The sequence below is a fragment of the Haliotis cracherodii genome, unplaced genomic scaffold (genome assembly GCF_022045235.1).
Source record: "Haliotis cracherodii isolate W230 unplaced genomic scaffold, xgHalCrac1.p SCAF_32, whole genome shotgun sequence".
Classification (NCBI taxonomy): domain Eukaryota; kingdom Metazoa; phylum Mollusca; class Gastropoda; order Lepetellida; family Haliotidae; genus Haliotis; species Haliotis cracherodii.
In genome coordinates this window covers 2,159,519-2,182,294 of record NW_027266289.1, presented here as the reverse complement: position 1 = coordinate 2,182,294, position 22,776 = coordinate 2,159,519, and the positions used below count along the sequence as shown (strand labels likewise).

Genomic DNA, 22,776 nt, shown 5'->3' with positions numbered 1-22,776 from the left:
CGATGATATGCATCAATCAAGTCAGCGAGCCTGACCATCCCACCCCAATACTTGCCTCTTACGACAAGCATAATTGCCTTTTGCTCAAGATGTATTCTATCCCGGATCTTCACATGACTATTTTCAAGTGGAAACCATTTACACCACTTTATATGAAGTACAGTTACATTTTTACGCAAGTACACATACATTTTCAAAATGTTTAAATACCATGGAGAGGGCAATAAAAGTGAATTAGTGTTAACGTCAATAGAAGCTCCTGATATACAGCTACGATGTTCTAAACATTAATGCAAATATGTTAATCCATTACCATGGGCTTATATACAGCAGATCAACACAGAGTATGATATCCATGAGTCCATGGTGGTATTATTTACACAAATACCATGCAAAGAGTTTTCCAAGTAAAAATGACGACTAGTATTATTTAACAAAAGCATTTCAAACATGCCTACAAACCTAACAATATCGCATGCAAATAATCTTTTCATGCACGGATTTCACTGTGCTTCACTATGAAATGGTGTGTCACCTGTATTATTCTGTACATTCACATCAGCCCCAGCCTTCAGCAACATATCAACACACTCTCTAGATCCCTGTCCTGCTGCTGCTGCTGCTTTATGAAGTGGTGTGTCACCTGCATTATTCTGTACCTTCACATCAGCCCCAACCTTCAGCAACATATCAACACACTCTCTAGATCCCAGTCCTGCTGCTGTATGAAGTGGTGTGTCACCTGTATCATTCCACCTTCACATCAGCCCCAACCTTCAGCAACATATCAACACAGTCTAGATCCCAGTGGTGCTGCTTTATGAACTGGTGTGTCACCTGTATTATTCTGTACCTTCACATCAGCCCCAACCTTCAGCAACATATCAACACACTCTGTAGATCCCAGTGGTGCTGCTTTATGAAGTGGTGTGTCACCTGCATTATTCTGTACCTTCACATCAGCCCCAGCCTTCAGCAACATATTAACACACTTTGTAGATCCATGTACTGCTGCTTTATGAAGTGGTGTGTCACCTGCATTATTCTGTACCTTCACATCAGCTCCAGCCTTCAGTAACAGATCAACACACTCTCTAGATCTCCGTCCTGCTGCTTTATGAAGTGGTGTGTCACCTGTATTATTCTGTACCTTCACACCAGCCCCAGCCTTCAGCAACATATCAACACACTCTGTAGATCCACGTCCTGCTGCTTTAAGAAGTGGTGTGTCACCTGTATTATTCTGTACCTTCACATCAGCTCCAGCCTTCAGCAACATATCAACACACTCTGAAGATCCCTGTACTGCTGCTTCATGAAGTGGTGTGTCACCTGTATTATTCTGTACCTTCACATCAGCTCCAGCCTTCAGCAACATATCAACACACTCTGAAGATCCCTGTACTGCTACTTTATGAAGTGGTGTGTCACCTGCATTATTTTGTACATTCACATCAGCCCCCGCCTTCAGCAACATATCAACACACTCTGTAGATCCACGTCCTGCTGCTTTAAGAAGTGGTGTGTCAGCTGTATTATTTTGTACATTCACATCAGCCCCAGCCTTCAGCAACATATCAACACACTTTGTAGATCCCAGTACTGCTGCTGTAGCTGCTGCTGCATTATGAAGTGGTGTGTCACCTGCATTATTCTGTACCTTCACATCAGCCCCAGCCTTAAGCAACATATCAACACACTCTCTAGATCCCCGTCCTGCTGCTGTATGAAGTGGTGTGTCACCTGTATTATTCTGTACCTTCACATCAGCCCCAGCCTTCAGCAACATATCAACACACTCTGTAGATCCCCGTCCTGCTGCTGCTGTATCATGAAGTGGTGTGTCACCTGTATCATTCTGTACATTCACATCAGCCCCAGCCCTCAGCAACATATCAACACACTTTCTAGATCCCCGTCCTGCTGCTTTATGAAGTGGTGTGTCACCTGTAACGTTTGAACAATGGTTCACACTTGCTCCTTTCTCCAGTAAAAACAAGACAACCTTAGGAAAGTATCCACATGAACTGTGAAGTGGAGTATATCCGTCAGATGACGTCATGTTAACAGTAGCATCCAGGTCAAACAACGTACTGATAATACTTAAGTCCCCCGCCTCACAAGCATTGAACACAGCATCACCGTCAACATGTGCTCCCCTGTCTAAGAATAAACGCACCATGTCCATGTTGAGGCTCTTACAAGCACGTCTAAGACCTTCCTGGTTGTCTACTTTACATCCTCTTCTCACCAGCAGTTGCACCACCTCTACGTGTCCATTTTGTATGGCAAGGTATAGAGGGAGGTTATGACAACTGAACCAGCTGTGTTTGTCTGATGACATATAATGCTTTTTAATATCCACGCCCATGTTAATCGTATGTTCCACAGCTGATGCAAGGCCATATTCGCAAAGGTAATGAAAGACAGTTTGACTGAGCAAGTCTCTTGCATACAGGTCAGGGTCAAGGGACAGAATCTGATTAACAAACTCGCTGTCCTGTGTTTGTGCTGCTAACATAAGCGGAGTTTCCTCCCAAACACCATATCTACCATTAATGTCAAGCTTCATGTGCTGACTGATGTAGGTCAGTACACTACAAGCAGCATTCATGCACACTCCATGTAAAATGTCCCTTTTTTCACTCTGGCTGAATGATATGTTTTCTTTCTCCATTATAAATTTGATGAGATGAAATGACTTGTTGCTAGGAAGTAATTCACAAAATGACTGTTCTGAAGATTCATCAGTTAGTTTCAGAATATCAGGAACATACATGTGACCTTGTTTTTTCACGCAGTCCATCAGCAACTCAACAAACTCTGCTGTACAACATGCCTGGTGTGATAAAACATGCAACAAATTGCTCCTTTCAATTTCAGTTGCAAATCTTCTTGCTAAATGTCTCGCACAGGTCCATGGTATGTTTGCAACAAGATCTGTCTGACCAGCAACGTTTTCCCCTGATTTTGAGAAAGGTTTAAGACGAATTCGCTGATGGATGAAAGTCAAACTACAATTCTCAATGACAAACTTTGTTTGTTTTGTACTGAGAATTAAAGCAACACTGTCGTATATAGATGGATGATCAAACATGTATGTGCCATCTTCTTTCTTGAGATAAGAACCAACCAATTCATCAGCAGCTGTTATGCATTTATACCCAAGGTTACTATCCTCCTCCAACTCTTGTCCACTAATCTTCCCATCTCCTTTAATCATAGCCATGAACAGTGAACGCTTTGTCTCATCCTGAAGAAACTTTTCCATGTTGTTCGTGAGGAATTTAAGAGGTGATTGAAAGAAAGCCACCGCTTGAGCTTGAGTCTGACCATGTTCATATGCTGTGACAAACATTTTACAGACATGGGGAAAGCCGTGTGGACAGTCAGCCTGACATATCCGAGACACAGTTGACTCATCAAAGTCTATGTGTTTTGTTTTGGCATGAACATGCCATATCTTCTTGCGCTCGTCTATGTCTCTCTGAGAGGTGACTTCCACCACGTATTGGGGACTGGATATGTAATCTGCCATCCTTCCTAAATCTGGCAATGAGGATTTCAGCACATAATCACGGCCTACGAGAATAATGATAGCCTTGCCTTTGTTTGGTCCTGTTTTTATCTCTGTTTGTTCATCGTCTGTTGTCTCTAAACCTTCTACAATTTCAGCAGACATGTTTCTGGGATTTGTTTGAGTACATTTGTCAGAATCGTTCACATCCACAATAGGTCGTAGACGTTGTCTCCATTTGGTCCACCCTGCTGCATCAAATTCCATATCACCGAAAATGTCATCTAACACAATGACAGGATCAGCCCAGGCTGTTATGACCTCCTTGAACTCTTCGGGTGACTCCACCTGATAAACTTGTTTCCCCTGACTGTGCTGATCTTTGAGGGTCATGTAGGCTATTGTAGACTTCCCCTCTCCTGGTCTTCCCTTGATTGTCACCCATGTTGCTCCTCTGTCCAGCTTGTCTGTCACCTTCTGCAGGGCTGCTGTATCCACCATGTCTTTAGTCCACGACTGTATCCTGGATTCCGTTCTTTCTGTGGCAATAACACAAATTAGATTTATGTATGTAATCCCACAGCACTACAGTTCACAGATTAAAGGTATGAAAATGCATCATCATAAGGAGAAACACGCATTTCAAAGTTGATTTCCTCACTTTGAGAGAAGATGTTTACAGAGTAAAATAAGCTTTTTGAGGGAATATAACGGTTATGACAAATACATAAGTAAACACAATGCAGAAAAGGGGACTGAACAAGAGTATCACAATGTACAATACAAGTACAAGTACCAAATCTTACCATTACATTTCTACAAATGAGTTCGTGTAGTGGCAATAAATAAAATTTTCAATATGTGCCTTGCTATCCATATTGAGTTTTTTTTTAAATGACCAAGTAATTGCTGTGCACATTGACATTCTGACTTAAAACTCTTGACCAAATTCATATGCTATCATTGTTGGGAACAAGCAAGTGGCGTTTTCAACTTCACTAGTTAGTGGTTTCAGACTGCCTCATCTGTTTCATATTTATATCTATACACAAAGATACACAGTGACAAAACATTCTCCACAAGACTGTATGACAAGAGGGATGACTCCAACATTCCAAAAGTCAACTTCCCCTTCATGTCAAGTCAGTGAGTGAGCATGGTTTTACGCTGCTTTTAGCAATATTCCAGCCATATCACGACGCAGGACACTGAAAATGGGCTTCACACATTGTACGCATGTGGAGAATTAAACCCGGGTCTTCGGCGTGACGAGCTAACGCTTTAACCCCTAGGTTCCCCCACCGCCCCACAACGTTTAAGATCGAGCATGCCCCATCTCCCTAGATTTCGAGGAGTGTAGACAACCCTTGCACAGAAGTTGTGTGATCAGGGTTACAACATTCAAGGCCTCAGTAAAACTTTAACAAAAGTTTATGGAGGACATTCCCACATTTGACACATCAGTGACAAAAATTATGTCCAATGCAATTCCCTGCAGTGTTCTCATGTTTTTCCAGATGAACAATTGACTTGACTTTGCATGTGTTTGTGACGGGTGCCACGGGTGGGTCAGAATACGTTCAACTTTTTGCGAACATCTGGTATCACCACTTGTGGGTTTCAAAAGTCAATAAACATCAGATTCTGCATTTTCTCACACACTGCTTTATTCTGTGATCCAAAGAGTCAATGTTCAACGTATACCATACGAAGCAGGATCAAGCTGAAACCATACGAAACAAACTTACTTGCATATCCTCATGTCCGAAACACAACTAGCTTGTCACAATACTTACTCCGTAATAATCCAAAAATACGGTAAATACGGTGATAACATGCACACATCACAACACGGTGGTAACTCTCAAATAATTCTGGCTTTAAACGAACATTATATTAAATTACACCCCTTTCATAAATAAAATATCAGGCATGCATATGCAATGTATTACTTACAAATTTCGTGGTAGAATCATAGCGTTGACAACAGCCGTACATCAGGTTATCACTCACGACGATGCACACTTTCAAATTTCACGCCACCCCGCATGCTTTTTCTCCTATACCCTCCACCCGCAGTTACCACCCCTGTCCAAGCCAAGCCATTCAACCGCATACCGCTAATTAAAGAACAGTGACTTTCTGTCATCTACACCACTATTTGATAGCGATTCATAACCACATGCTCATGATATAGTCCGAATTGTACAATGGACTCCGCTTTATGCAGATATTTCTATAGGATATGAACAGGGTTTTTTCCGCTTTATATAATTATTTCTGAGGAGACGCAGTTTCCAATAGTTGACAGACAAAAAGGCCATAACATAAACCCACTCGACTTTTGGGCTTCTGTAAAGTAAACATTCTTCCAGATTAAAATCGTCCTCAATGATCATCTTGTGGTCATCATTACATAAGGTTTCACTGAGGTACAAAATCATGATAACAAACCAATTAGAAGTCTCTCCATTGTACGATTCCAACTGTATCATAAATATTTGTTTATAAATCACTATCATATAGTGATGAAACCAGGTGTTAACGAAAGAGGAAATGTATCCTGCCCCAGAGTGGCTCCCAACACAAACACATGCAAAGGCATGTCAATTATTCACCTAAAACAAGTAAAACCAGGTACAAGGCAAAAAAAGTAATTGCATTGGACATGATTTTGGTTAATGATGTATCCAATTTGCATACCAAACTGCATATGAAAACATAAAAATTAGATATATACTCAACAACAAAAGTTCCGGTGACACCAATATTTTAGTGTATTTTTCAAACAAATAAAGTTTGGTTTTCAATATTGTAGAACATGTATGGAATCAAGTCACAAAAACGCAACTGCTACAGGAAAGCATGCATTCCATGAACAAGTTGACTTTTATGCAAGCCCCATGCATTTCACTACCCAAGAATGGGTATAAAAACATGTGCATTAACGTTATTCCATATGCATTGTTTAGCATCACGCTGACAACAACCACTTAGAAAAACAACAAAATTACGCAATTATTCAACATTACGAAATGCCACGCCTGTCCAACAATGAGCGTCTGCGAGCCATTGGTATGCTTGAAGCAGGATCGAGTCAACGTGATGTTGCAAGACAATTTAACGTCCACAGAAACACCATTTGGTGTTTATGGCAACGTTGGCAACAGACGAATGCAGTCAGAGAACATCCTCGGAGTTGCAGGCCACGCGTAACCAATAATCGACAAGACAACTGGATTCGAACAACACACCTACAAAATCGATTCCAGCCAGCAACAGTGACTGCAAGAAGCATCCCTGGCCTTCGACGAATATCTTCACAAACCGTACGCCGCCGTCTCAGATGTGCAGGGATTGTCGCCAGAAGACCCGCTAGACATCCCATTTTGACAGGAAACCACAGTCAAGCACGTCTACAGTGGCGCAGACAGCATCTACGCTGGACGGCCATGTAGTGGGGACAAGTTCTATTCACTGACGAGTATCTGTTTCACCTCAGCCACAGCGATGGAAGGATACGAGTGTACCGACGTCGAGGTGAACGTTACGTCAATCATTGTGTCATGGAAGAAGATCGGTTCGGGGTTGGCAGCGTTATGGTATGGGGTGGGTTTACAGCAAGACAGAGGACCTGTTTGATAGTGGTAGAGGGAAATCTCAATGGACGACATCATGGGCATGTTGTTCTACCGTTTTTGCGTCGTCATGGCCCAGGCATTACCTTTCAACATGACAACGCCCGGCCTCATATGGCTCGACTTGTACATGATTCTCTTCAACAAAACAACGTGAATGTCACCCCCTGGCCGGCTCGCTCCCCTGATCTCTCAGCAATTGAGCACATGTGGGATAAGATGGATCGGCGCCTTCGACGTCAACCACGTGTTCCACAGGCACTCCAGGAACTTCGAAACATGCTCCAGCAGATATGGACAGATATCCCACAGGACTTTGTGCGAAGCCTGGTCCATTCCATGAGACGAAGATGTGTTGCTTGCATCGCAACCAGAGGTGGACACACACGCTACTGATTTGTAAATTGACATTTTGGCATGTTCATGTTTTCTTTTATGAAATCACGCATTTTCTGAAGTCAGTATGGCAAATTAAACCATTTGAACACTTACAGGAGTCTTTTATCTGTTGCAGACCGAAATTGTTTCTGATTTGGTAAAAGACATAACTTTGTATTAAATTGTATTCAATGTCACAGGAACTTTTGTTGTTCAGTATATTATTATCCGGAGGTGTTAACTGATTCTAATTTTCTATTATGTCTGCGGTGCACAAGTGCAGAGATTCTTTTGCTTATAAGTAAAGATAAACAAACTACCCTTAGCTGAACGAACGTTCAGAGATCTAGAACAGCAAATAACTCACTCCTGATCTTCTGTGCTGCAGTCAGTGGTTCCTCCTCCGGGACTTTGGTATCTGTAACAGGAGCCATTTGAACTTAGTTTTCAGTATCTCAGTATCAAATATCTAACACATGTCATGAACAAATAAATTATGCTACGTCAGGCTTAAAACCTGGTGCTCAAGCAATGGCTTTTGGAAAAATACTTTGTACAATCTAAGGAGAGTTGAGTTGACTTTGGAATAGGTAGAGGAAAACAGTGTCCTAAACGTGTGTATCTCTACACACAATTTCCAATGTTGTAAATATGTTACTTATTCTTCAAAGTCATGATACATTAGTGTGTATTGTGAAAAGTCATTGCTAAAGTAAGCTGTTGCGCAGTGGAACTGAATATTTGAGCGTGGTTTAACTTAAAATGAAAACTAATCTTAAATTTGTATGACTTACCTTTTTTGAATGAAACAAGGAACTAAACGTGATAACCTTTTATAAAACTATGAAGATCTATAAGGAACTAAACGTGATTACCTGTTATTATGTGAAGAAAAGATGAATAAACCTCAAATGAAAGAAGATAAAAGCTAATTCTAACAGTTACTCCTAAAGGAGTCTTAACACTGTCTAACGTTGTGTCTAACACCATCTCTCTAACCATCTAACTAACCAGCTGTCTGACGAACTCTGACCAACTCCCTAACCATCTAACCACCAAACCACCCAGCTTTCTAACGAACTCTGACCAACTAACTAACTGATGCGCGCTACCGCCTTATATTTGCTCACAACCCTCACATTTCACGTGCAGTCACAGCCATACGCTGGTGTGTTCAGGCGATGCGATCGTTATGCATCGGGTGCGTTTTGGAGAACAGATTCTTTATTTAAAACTAACACAACTGCACGTGAAGCGCAATCTATTGGCTCCGGGTGCGTTTTGGAGCGCATTTTTAATGAACAAACATGTCTTCAGAACATAAGCAAGATGAAAGGTTTTTTTTCTATTGATTAGGTTTATGATGTTAATTTGTTCAGTATCTCGGACCTTTCCGTGACCTGCAAGAAGACTCGTCACCTTATCGATGAATGCTATGTGCAAAAATACGACAAACCAATCAGAATGCGCGTATGATTTCGAGTTCTTTGTCAAAAAATCCCCCTATTTTTTATTTTACATATGTCTTGTATCTAAAAAAATACCCAAGACACAGTTAAATGTGTTCAATCATACTGTATAATTCCGCATGTCCCGATGTGCTTTAAATTGCATCTTAAATATATATAAACTATATGTGAACCATGATGCAACGAGTTGACAATTGTTTTAGGTATGCCCCATTGAGCTAAGACGGAACCGAGTCGCAAAAATGACCATGAGAGGGGCACGAATCGCTATTCGGCTTGTCCCGGAATAACAGAGAGTTGGTCACGAATGCACACAATCTCCATGCATTAGATGCACATGTGCTGTGTGATCCTCCATGTTGCCTGCCGATTGTCACAGTCTATATGAAAATATGTTGGAGGACAATTTTTTCTAAGCCTCGTCACCTCGTCACTTCGTAACTGGAAGCATAATTTCAACGTTAATAGTTCGTGATGCAAACGAAACTTTCAGTGTGAAACGTTTAACGATATGACACTGACAAAAATTCCCTGTGATGCGAGCCTTTCAGAGTTTTTGTGTTCTTGCATCTACAGGACTAAACCCCAAAAGTACGAGAATCTGTACTTTACAAAGAAAGTGTTATCCCAAATATAACATTTGTTACATAGGTATGTGTTAGCTATCTCTTTTAATGATTTAATCCAATGTCATATGAGGAAACTCTATACAATTTCTATCACATTTCGAGTTCATGCATGTGCATGAGGGTAACAATCAGGTGTTGATGAAAAAAGTGTGCCCGGTAAAGTGCACTACACCCATTTGTGTTATTCTTTAAGTGTCGAGCAAAATATTGAAAATGTAATGTTGTATTATTTTATAACGACTACACCTGTCAAAGACACCACATCGGTGATATTGGCACTGGCAGACACACTGCTGTCAGAGACACCACATCGGTGATATTAGCACTGACAGACACACTGCTGTCAGAGGCACCACATCGGCGATATTGGCAATGACAGACACACTGCTGTCAGACACACCACATGGTAATAATGGCACTGACAGACACACTGCTGTCAGACACACCACATCGGCGATATTGGCACTGACAGACACTCTGCTGTCAGACACACCACATGGTTATATTGGCACTGACAGACACACTGCTGTCAGGGACACCACATCGGCGAAATTGGCACTGACAGACACTCTGCTGTCAGACACACCACATGGGTGATATTGGCACTGACAGACACATTGATATCAGAGACACCACATCGGTGATATCGGCACTGACAGACACATTACTGTCAGAGACACCACATCGGTGATATTGGCACTGACAGAAACACTTCTGTCAGAGACACCATATCGGTGATATTGGCACTGACATACACTCTGCTGTCAGACACACCACATGGTCATATTGGCACTGACAGACACACTGCTGTCAAACACACCACATCGGCGATATTGGCACTGACAGACACGCTGCTGTCAGAGACACCACATCGGTGATATTAGCACTGACAGACACAGAGCTGTCAGAGACACCTCATCGGTGATATTGGCACTGACAGGCACGCTGCTGTCAGAGACACCACATCGGCGATATTAGTACTGACATACACACTGCTGTCAGGGACACCACATCGGCGATATTAGTACTGACAGACACATTGCTGTCAGGTACACCACATCGGTGATATTAGCACTGACAGACACACTGCTGTCAGGGACACCACATCTGCGATATTAGTACTGACAGACACATTGCTGTCAGGTACACCACATTGGTGATATTGGCACTGACAGACACACTGCTGTCAGGGACACCACATCGGTGATATTGGCACTGACAGGCACGCTGCTGTCAGAGACACCACATCAGTGATATTAGCACTGACAGACACACTGCTGTCAGGGACACCACATCAGTGATATTGGCACTGACAGAAACACACTGCTGTCAGAGACACCACCTCGGTGATATTGGCACTGACAGACACACTGCTGTCAGACACACCACATCGGTGACATTGGCACTGACAGAAACACACTGCTGTCAGGGACACCACATCGGCGATATTAGTACTGACAGACACATTGCTGTAAGGTACACCACATGGGTGATATTGGCACTGACAGGCACGCTGCTGTCAGAGACACCACATCGGCGATATTAGCACTGACAGACACACTGCTGTCAGAGACACCACATGGGTGATATTGGCACTGACAGAAACACACTGCTGTCAGAGACACCACATCGGTGATATTGGCACTGACAGACACACTGCTGTCAGACACACCACATCAGTGATATTGGCACTGACAGAAACACACTGCTGTCAGGGACACCACATCGGCGATATTAGTACTGACAGACACATTGCTGTAAGGTACACCACATGGGTGATATTGGCACTGACAGGCACGCTGCTGTCAGAGACACGACATGGGTGATATTAGCACTGACAGACACACTGCTGTCAGAGAAACCACATCGGCGATATTGGCACTGACAGACACACTGCTGTCAAACACACCACATCGGTGATATTGGCACTGACAGACACACTGCTGTCAGACACACCACATCGGTGATATTGGCACTGACAGACACTCTGCTGTCAGACACTCTGCTGTCAGACACACCACATGGGTAATATTGGCACTGACAGACACACTGCTGTCAAACACACCACATCGGTGATATTGGCACTGACAGACACATTGCTGTCAGAGACACCACATGGGTGATATTGGCACTGGCAGACACACTGCTGTCAGAGCTCACATCTATTTTTTTGTTTTACTCTCGTTATATAAAACTGAAATGACAAAAATAATTATACACTTGTCGACTTCGAAAAATCATCTTTTGCCATGGCATACATATGGAGGCATTGTAAACTTTGTCGATATTGAAATAGAAATATTTGCTACTGAGGTCGGGCAAAGCGTGCCATGTAGGATTTCCGTGCGGCTGCTAGCATTACAACACAGGATCTGTATGTTTGAATATTACAAGTATTCAACCAAAACACATGAAATTAGAAATGTCGAAAAATAATAAGTATTTCATTGTATCATGTAGTTAATATAAACATGACAAGCTGAAATAATATGCTCATTTCTACATCTAACATGAAGACCTAAAAAAATTAGGTTTTTATTCTGTCTAACGTTTGCATAATATATTTACCGAAATGGTTCAATCCTTACCATTGCGATTTTGTTTGCCAATAAAAGAAATATGAACTTAGACTGAGTAAACTTTAAGATATCAGACATATGATTTTTGAAATTATTCAGCGCAAATTTATCAATCTAAACAGGTTCCGAATATGAAACGCATTCTACATTCAATCAGGTAAGGTCAAGGAAACTTAACAAAAAAACTATGTTCACTTTGGTCTTAGCCTCTGCATGTTTGTAATGGACTGTATTTGAGAAGGCTTTAGTCTTAGCCTCTGCATGTTTGTAATGGACTGTATTTGAGAAGGCTTGGGTCTTAGCCTGTACATGTTTGTAATGGACTGTATTTTAGAAGGCTTTGGTCTAAGCCTGTACATGTTTGTAATGGACTGTATTTTAGAAGGCTTTGGTCTAAGCCTGTACATGTTTGTTATGGACTGTGTTTGAGAAGGCTTTGGTCTTAGCATGTACATGTTTGTAATGGACTGTATTTTAGAAGGCTTTGGTCTTACCCTCTGAAATATTTGTAATGGACTGTATTTGAGAAGGCTCAATTATGTACATAACTTTTAATTAAGATTTATTAGTTAGTAGTAAGGTTATATGGCCTTGTTACCATTTTAACTGATTAGTTTATTACAATATTTACATGATAAGAAGATATTATTAGTTATAATATTAGTTATGTTTTATACCTTAGTATTTTATACCTTAAACATTCATTCCATAGCTCTGTAACATTAAGTAAGCTTACTCTCAGTCTAACTTCCACTAATTGTCACACTGCATGCTTTTGACTTACAGCACTCTTTGCCCCAGCGCGCCCCGGCCCAGTCTATTGTCTTGTTGATAGGCCAAGCTGGCCACAGCTACAACAATGTTTGTTGTTGAATTTTAGAAGTTCAGTTGCTATTTGTCACCTCAAGGAAAGACTCTGCGAGATTTATTGCTGCTTTCATTTCTATGTGAGGATTTGGATTTGTAGAAGGATTTATTCATATTTAAGGTTAGTTGGTTATTTATTTTATGATGTTGTATATATGGATGATTTCTAATTATTGTGATTTGAAATAATACATATTGTAGAATGAATTCTTAATTTGATTTATTAGAAACATAATGCATCTTGTATATATTTATAGTGCTTGATGAACTTACAGTTCAGTGAGTAATTATTATCTGTATAAAACAGTATTAAACACAAAACCTAAATATATATATAAACTAAGTAATATAAACCCCTCTGGACAGTAATGGAAAGTAAATGTATGTCTGTATGCTTGATGTATGTTTGAAATGAGTGGCTGTTGTACTATATATTTTATACACTATTTTACCATAGGATATCACTTGTATATAGTATTCTGCATTTGTATTTCTTTATTATGCAGATTTCTCAGTAGCAACGTTCACCGTTCGATCATTGTCACGGTATTACCAGTTCAGGTATCACCTATCTGGTATGTAATGTTCGTTATCACTCTATATCATATTAATATATTTTGTATCTGTGTATTGATGTATTGATGTATTGTACGGATACGTCTGACGTATTGTGTAATGTAAAGTAAATGCTATTCATTTTAATGGAAGTGATATATATATATATATATATATATTTTAGAAATTTAAAGAGTAACTATAAAGGATTGTATATATTTATTTCTATGTTATATTTGCTTATGTTGTACTTTTATTGTTTCAGACTGAAATTAAGTACGTACATTCGTACTGATTATAAAATAAACGTCATCAGCCTCACCCCCCACAGCTGTTTGTGATTATTTGGCCAGTAGATCACCTACTCCATTATCGGCCAACACAAGCACGGTTACATTTGGTCTTAGCCTCTGCATGTTTTTAATGGACTGTGTTTGAGAAGGCTTTAGTGTTTGTCCTTTGTAGCAGATACGGGCTTCAGGAGTGTGGATAATTCAATAAGAAAAAGAATTGCTTACTATTCAACCGCGATGAAAGAATACAGTATAAACAACAACTGTCAATTGTTCAATGAAGAGATTTCAAGCCATTATAATATATCTTTTATGAAAAACAGAATTTGTAAGGTGGTAATGCTTTTATCTCTACATTAACTCTGCTTTTAGTAGAGACTTCTGATGCTGCTGGAATGAATCTTATCGCTTATATGTTATGTACATTAAATGCAAGTAGGTCAATGACTCAATTAATTACATTCCATCCTAATCACAATAATTATTGCGTGAAATGAAGCAATATCTCCTATTTCTAGAGATTTACTTTCATTTCCAGCTGTAACCAAATAATATACAACCGACTGTCCAATAGAGGTAACTGTGCATAGCCGAGAAGTATGTCAGTCAATATCTACTTGGTGACATGGTTTGATTGATTTCTTGGCGCGTGTCTGAATTCCGCTGACGGGTTTCAGATCCAAATCTGACTTTTCCACAAATCTCGCTGCGGATCCTGGAGCAATAACAGACACAGTTAAACATCCAGCCTTCCTGAAGAAAAACCCTAGGTATCACGTGCGCCAGGGGAACGGACCGGCGTCATGTGACTGGCCGTTAATATGTGTACCAGGCGGAGCAAAATGCTCCATATATTTATTCTTGAAAAACTCAACTCATTTGCTGACACTTTCTGGATGCTGACCAAGTAATCAATTGCGCTGAATTTTCCGTCGTTTTTCCATCCAGTGCCCATAGACACAAAACCTGTGTTGCAGTCTCAACTAAGAAAATAGTATTGCTGTTGCTACAAGCACATACAGGAATAAAGTGGTGTATGGCTCTGAATTGATAGAGTAAGGGTGTTCACAAGCATATGACTCTCATTTGCACATTTACAGATAGACTCACTGGCGTCCCATGCATTAGCATCGATGTAAAGATTCATAAAGGGAGATATGAACATTGGCCGAAAGACTGACAGACCCAGTTGCCTCAGTCATATCAAATAGAAGAAACAGGAAACATTCCATGATAAATTCATGTGATCTTTTCAAATTGGAGATCAGATCGACCAGCAGTGGACTTACATATATATCTCGTTCTGTCTCCTTGTCTGCGTCTGCGTCTGAAAGGAAATTAAATTGTCAATGAGAGAGAATAACCAGCCTAGTTTTATCTGCTGAAACAGATTCCACTTGGCGTGAAGGGCAAACAGCTGTGGGGATTATTTGAATGGACCACTGAAAGTCAGTGATGACACCAGGTGTTCGCGAAAAGGGTAGCATGTCTGCCCCAACGGTAGCACCCACCACTCACTCAATTTGCATAAAAAAGAGTATTTATTGCTCGACAGCGCACAGCAGTAGTCCTGCCATGAGGCGTCAGCCTGTAAACAAACCCTACAATCAAGAGATTGATCAGACAACGTTTGGACCGCTTGAAGCTTGCCCGAGGGGGGAGGGGGGGGGGAGGCACGCATCACGCACGCACACACACATAGTAGTATCGTGGCTTGTAACGTGTATAAGGTGTCAGCCTTACGGTTGTCACTTTTCTCATTACTCATCAAGGAGGAAATGTAGAGAATTTCTTTGACTTTGTGTATGTTAAGTAAAGTTTCCGAGCCCAAGTGGTTTTCACCAAGATGGTCAGAGATCGGGCTCAGCACACGTGGAATGAGTGAAATGGCAAGAACCAGTTAGGGTTCACTGAATACGCCAGGTTTTCTAATTATGGCTTTGTAATACGGTGACAGACATATGCAACGTTGTGGCTCGTTGTGTGTGCTAGTGTGCACGGCCGGCCACCGGGGAGTCAGAGTGGCATAAAATACAGTACATAGGTACAGTGGCTAAGCGACACGGTACGCGAATGGTGAAGGTCTTATGCAACGTAAATAAAAGCTGTTCAGTAAATGCTGTAATTGTGACAGCAGCACAATTATTTATCAGGTATATAACTGAGAGAGGTGAGAAATTGTTTCAAATGATTGTAAATGAAACGGGCAAGGACAAATTATGTCATTAACTGCATATCATGGAAAAGAAATGGAAATCATTGAAATCCATTTGATATGTGTAAGGGTTATAACATTAATTGGTGCATGGTGTATACATGAAATTGTTAGGATGAATGGTGGCTGTTTGTTGCCAATTACTAGTTTAAATATGTATATTCATGGGTACTTATACCAACTGCATGTTTTCATCTTATAAATGGGGCGGTCGGGTAGCCTAGTGGTTAAAGCGTTGGCTCGTCACGCCGAAGACACGGGTTCCGATTCCCGACATGGGTACAATGTATAAAGCCCATTTCTGGTGTCCCCCGCCGTGACATTGCTGGAATATTGCTGAGCGGCGTAAAACCAAACTTACACACTCGTCTTATATATTAACACAATATAGTAATACGTCACATCGGCAATATTTCAGCCATATCGTGACCATAACATTACATTAAATGTAATCATACCACCAAAACTTCAATGTATATTCAGTACCAGTGCTGTCATGATTCCTTCAACTGAAGGTGATACCGTCGCCTGTAGCAAGCTTACCTTCTGTATAGGAGTATTCCCAGTATCACCAGGACCACCAGGGTCACCTGCTGCTGTGATTCCTTCAACTGAAGGCGGTACTGTCACCTGTAGCATGCTTACCTTGTGTACAGGAGTATTCCCAGTATCACCAGGACCACCAGGGTCACCTGCTGCTGTGATTCCTTCAACTGAAGGTGGTACTGTCACCTGCAGCAAGCGTATCCTCTGTGTAGGAGTATCCCCAGGACCACCAGGACCACCAGGGTCACCTGCTGTTGTGATTCCTTCAACTGAAGGTGGTACTGTCACCTGCAGCAAGCGTATCCTCTGTATAGGAGTATCCCCAGTATCACCAGGACCACCAGGACCACCAGGATCAGCTGCTGTTGTGATTCCTTCAACTGAAGGTGGTACTGTCACCTGCAGCAAGCGTATCCTCTGTATAGGAGTATCCCCAGTATCACCAGGACCACCAGGACCACCAGGGTCACCTGCTGCTGTGATTACTTCAACTGAAGGTGGTACTGTCACCTGTAGCAAGCTTACCTTGTGTAGAGGAGTATCACCAGTATCACCAGTATCACCAGGGTCACCTGCTGCTGTGATTACTTCAACTGAAGGTGGTACTGTCACCTGAAGCAAGCTTACCTTCTGTATAGGAGTATCCCCAGTATCACCAGGACCACCAGGACCACCAAGACAAGAGATATCACAAGAGAGATGTTGAGAGGCACGTGTCCTGTGTTTTCCTGAGGGTCTTTGTCTGCAACTGTCACAAACGTTTTTGTCATTCATGGGAGCCAGCAATGGGTCATGAAACACAGATGGTCACATAGTTTTACACCACATTTCACATCTTAACGCATGATATGGGGCAGGATGGAGTCCACACCAGATGCACTACGCTTCATAAGTAACCTCTTCTACTTCGGAGAAATTGTCGCAAAATAGTTCCACCATTAAAGGCGCTGAAATGCGGTATTATCGCTCCATTTTTGCACTTTCTTTCACTTTTGTGCCACTTTTAGGCACAACTCTTATGTTACATATCATACATAAACAATTCAAAGAGATTTCTGTTACTGGCCATGTCCCAGTTTGGGCACTGAGTTACTTTCTGTTGTATGGAACTCCCTACCTTACCCCGGGCTGTTTGTTTGGCATATCTGTCCTTCAAACAAAGGGGTCAATCTTTGGGTCCACGTAACAATTATTCGTGGTTCAACCAGGACAGCACCGGCCAGGTGGTAAAATTGACGATCTATCTCAGAGCAAATTCCTATGTGTGTTTAACATGGAGAAAGAGACAAGAATGAAGGCTTGGGGGAAGGCCATGTGCGTAAGGGGCGGGTCTGCGTTAGAGATAGGCGTTTCAAGCTCTGCAAAGCATTGTGTTTGCAGGCAATGTTTCCATTTTTGTTCGAAAATGCAATGGTGTTGGACAAGATAGGTACTGATGTGTTAATTTGAGAAGGTAACATATAAAAACACCCTACCGTCTGTGCAGAAGTCTCCAGTGTAGTACCCAGTACAGCCTTTAGTACAGTGTCCGTTATCTTGGTTACAGATGTTGCCTATGCAGATGCTGTGGCATGCCCAACTACAGAGATCTCCATGCCAGCCAGGAACACATCCATCATAACATCTCCCTGTGTCTTTGTTACAGTCCCTGACAGTCGACCCAGACTTCGGGGCACAGTTTTGGGGACAGGACTTGTCACATGATTTCCCGTAGTGGCCAGGGACACACTGAGTCACACCGTCAGCATTGAACACTGAAATCAAAATCGAACATATATGGTTTACTCAAAAATGGCTGTAAATTGTTTCAGAATATGGCGGTATATAGTGTTTCACTGCTTGTATCAGTATCACAGGATTAATTGTTTATTAAGAAGCTATATGTGCGTGCGTGCGTGCGTGCATGCGTGGGTGAGTGTATGCGTGTGTCCGTGTGTGTCCCCGAAATATGTCAAGCCTGAATGGTACACTCTGATCAAAGGGAGTCCAAAAGAAAATGCCCAGACAGGCGCCGTTGAAATGACAACAATTATAGCACTTAGTTCTACTATCTCTCGTAGATCTCCTTAAACCAGGAGATGGAATAGCAAAAGCCAGACACTATATATTCGGAAAGATGGTCGGCTGCTGGAATGCATCTAATTACAGCTACCAGAGAAATCCTTCCAATTTCTGAAAAAAACATCACCTCAGGACAAAATCAGAAATCAAATCAATACCAAAAACCCACTACATATTTGCACCCTACTCACACATTTGAGTCCCAGAGGGACAGGTCATCAACAATTGCGAAGCCAGTAGGTGACCTCTTAAGAACACGTGAGTGAGTGAGTGAGTGAGTATGGTTTTACGCCGCTGTTAGCAATATTCCAGCAATATCACGGCGGGGGACACCAGAAATGGGCTTCACACATTGTACCCATGTCGGGAATCGAACCCGGGTATTCGGCGTGACGAGCCAACGCTTTAACCACTAGGCTACCCGACCGCCCTAGAACACGTGAGAGAAGAAGAAGAGTTAGGGACACGGAGAGAAAGAGAGGTAAGATCCCACCCTTAGCCTAGCTTGGTTGAGGCAAGGTGCTCCCTGCCACATCACCACTGTCACGATGTGCTGATCTGGCACATGAGTGTTTATGATGTCAGTAAAACTCCGCTCTTAATAATTCTGTGTTGCTGTTGTCTCTCAAACCATTGGAGCATGCGCCATATTACTTATGTATGTCAGTTATGCATAAAACTTCATTATGTAATAATCATAAGTCATGGGTTGTCATGATATTTCGTTTCAAACTTCTTGCATTAATCTAAATGTGATATATAAAAACTTAACCAAAATCAACAAATGTAAGAATAATACATCCAATAATATATATTTGCATTAAAGAAAGACCCAACAGAGTGTCAAATAAAGAATGTAAAAACATGTAGAAAGGTAATGTACCCTCCTCTCCTGCACCTCCTCAATTTACAGATCTCTGTAAAATTGTTCCAACCTCACCTATAGTGCAAAAGTCACCGAAGATGTCTTTCTCTTTACAGCCAAAACCACAGCGTCCATTGGTTTGGTAACAGACGTTCTTCTTGCAGTTGCTACTGCTGCATGCCCGACTACAGTGATCTCCATGCCAGCCAGGAACACACCCTTCATAGCATCTCCCGGTGTCTCTGTCACAGACCCCGACAGTTGACCCAGGCATCGGGGCACAGTGTTGGGCACAGGACTTGTCACATGATTTCCCGTAGTGGCCAGGGACACACACTCTCACACCGTCAGCATTAAACACTGAAATCAAAGTCGAACATATATATGTTCTACATAAAAATGGCTATAAATTGTTTCAAAATATGGCGGTATAGTGTATAACTGCTTGTATTAGTATCACATAATTAATTATTTATTAAGAAGCTGTGTGTGTGTGTGTGTAGTGTGTGTGTAGTGTTTGCGTGTGTGGGGGGTTGTGTGTGAGAGGTGTGGGATGTGTATATGTGTCTGTGTGTATTTGTTTATCTGTTTGCAATCAAAATCAAACATAAACGCTTAACCAGATACCTTAAAGTCTAGCTACGACTAGTACTGCACAGCCTATCCGGAAGCTAGCGGAAATGCGTTCAGGAACGTCATCGTTGTCACATTGTTTTCCACGCAAAGGATATATTTCAAAATATATATGTATTTCTTAAGCTAATTCACATTACAACTGAGATTTTTTGGTGCCCTAAAGCATATCAGTGTCAGTGTATTCGATAAATGTGGTCATGCTTTGTCTTTGTCTGAGTGAGCAGAATGCTGCATATGTAAAATCAGCATAAGTGCAGATTGGGTTTGCAATAGCGGCTACTAACAGACAACAATGAAATCAGCATAAAAGATACAAATCCATTATGTGAAATGTTTGTATTATGAATTGGCATTTGCTTTGTAAATGTCAAGAAAATAGAAGGTTTGTATACAGTCAGTCGTCGGAAGGGTTACTCTGAGGGAAGCTCGAGACAAAGATATCATTCCATAAAATATCTAGATGGTCTGTTGTCCTTTTATATAATAAATAGAGAATCTCATCCTCGTGTCTTTTGATATGAAACATATCAACATGAGTTGTTAAATTGGAGAAAAACTCCGAGGCATACCGATATCTCATGTGGGAGCCAGTTTGGGATAATAAATATATATTCATAATCATAATCGTGGCCTGCCATTCCGAGGATGGTCTCTGACTGCATTCGTCTGTTGCCAACGTTGCCATAAACACCAAATGGTGTTTCTGTGGACCTTAAAGTGTCTTGCAAACATCACGTTGACTCGATCCTGCTTCAAGCATAGTACATATACTCAAACAAAACACCCCCAGCGCCAGCATTAAATCTTTTCACACAGTGGCTTAACTCAAACTAAACCTTACGAGTCTCTCCGTTGAAAAATTCAATAACACCTTAAAGGAAATCTCAAAATAGAAACCACAACAACCTACGCCTAAACAAATTTTATCCCAAAACTATAAGCCCTCTAAGTAATGGAAGGACTACACATATTACAGTGGAATGCCATTGGACTCGGCGCCCACGGCCACGAAATAAAAATTATGTTTCGGAAAAACCAGGGTCCTCATATCATATGCGTTCAGTAAACCCACTTCTCCCCAAAATCTAAATTCACCCTACCTAATTATAACTCGGTAAGACTCGACAGAGTTAAATCTCGCCCAGGTAGAGCAGGCGGTGGCCTAATCATATATATCAGGGAGGACATAAACCATAAAGAAATACCAATTAAAACCCAAAATCTAGAAGCTATATATACAAATAACTCATCATAACCCAAAAAGATACATTGTAAACATATACAACTGGGCAGTAAAACAAATTAAACCTGAAGACTTAGAAACCCTAAATCAGCTAAGCCATAAATCCACCTTCTCCTTAGGGAACTTCAACGCCCACCACCCCTCCTTAGGTGTTCAAGATAAAACAGACGGCAAGCTCATTGCCGAAAACAAAAACCTAATACTACTAAATAACAACCAACCAACTAGATATGACAAAATTAATCAAAATATGTCGGCTATCGACCTAACAATATGTACATGTAACCCTGATCTCGCCCAAAGCACTTAGTGGGAAGCCACTCGGCAGTGACCACTTTCCAATCCACATAACCATAGGAAACATAAATATCTAACACCAAATTAACCACAAGAACAAAAATTCAATTGCAATAAGGCAGACTGGGGCAAATTCAAAGCACTATGCAAACAGATCAACCCAGCGGATATCGAAAATATAGACCCCGAACAATACTGCCAAAACTTAACAGAATGCATAATTAACATAGCAAAAAAAATATCCTCTTCATAACACCAGTAACAGGCAAAACCACAGTACCCTGGTGGACCGAGGAAATTAAAAAAAAACTAGGAAAACTAAATGAGACATATCTAAAGATTGCACATAAATTAAACCATGAAGTACAAAGCCTAGTCAAAACGGCAAAAGCCAAAAACTGGAAAATATTCTGCGTAGAAATAAACCACCACACAGACACAAGGGCAGTATGGCGCAAAATACAGGCAATCCGTGGCATTAAACCAACCAAAATACACCAAACATAAATAACTCAACAACCCCTAAACAAAAAGCAAATAACCTGTCAGACCACTTCTTAGCCATTAGTAGTAATAGTAACTTCCCTGAGGAATTCCAAAAACAATTAAAAAAATCAAACTATATTCTTCAAATTACCCAAAGATGATAGCCTAGAAATTAACCAACAATATACAGCTCCAGGACTAGACCTTACCTCATACCAAATAATTAAACAGCTACCAACAAATCTTCTGGAATCACTACTAAAACTATACAATCTCATGTACCAAAACGGCCAGGTACCTACTTCATGGAAAGAGGCATTGGTCATCCCAATACCAAAGCCGAACAAACCGGCAAACAAGGCAAACTCTTACAGACCAATCTCCCTGACCTCAAACCTATGTAAAATCACGGAGACAATGGTCAAAAATAGACTCCAACACTATCTAGACCAAAACAATATAATAAACCAAGATCAAAGTGGATTCACGCCAGGCCGATCAA

The 22,776-nt window shown here is 41.2% G+C and overlaps 1 pseudogene; it reads right to left on the bottom strand.

Annotated features, from left to right (window-relative positions):
- Positions 1–471: 471 nt before the first annotated feature.
- LOC139477185 (serine/threonine-protein phosphatase 6 regulatory ankyrin repeat subunit B-like) lies at positions 472–17,355 on the bottom strand (annotated as a pseudogene).
- Between the last annotated feature and the right edge of the window lie 5,421 nt (positions 17,356–22,776).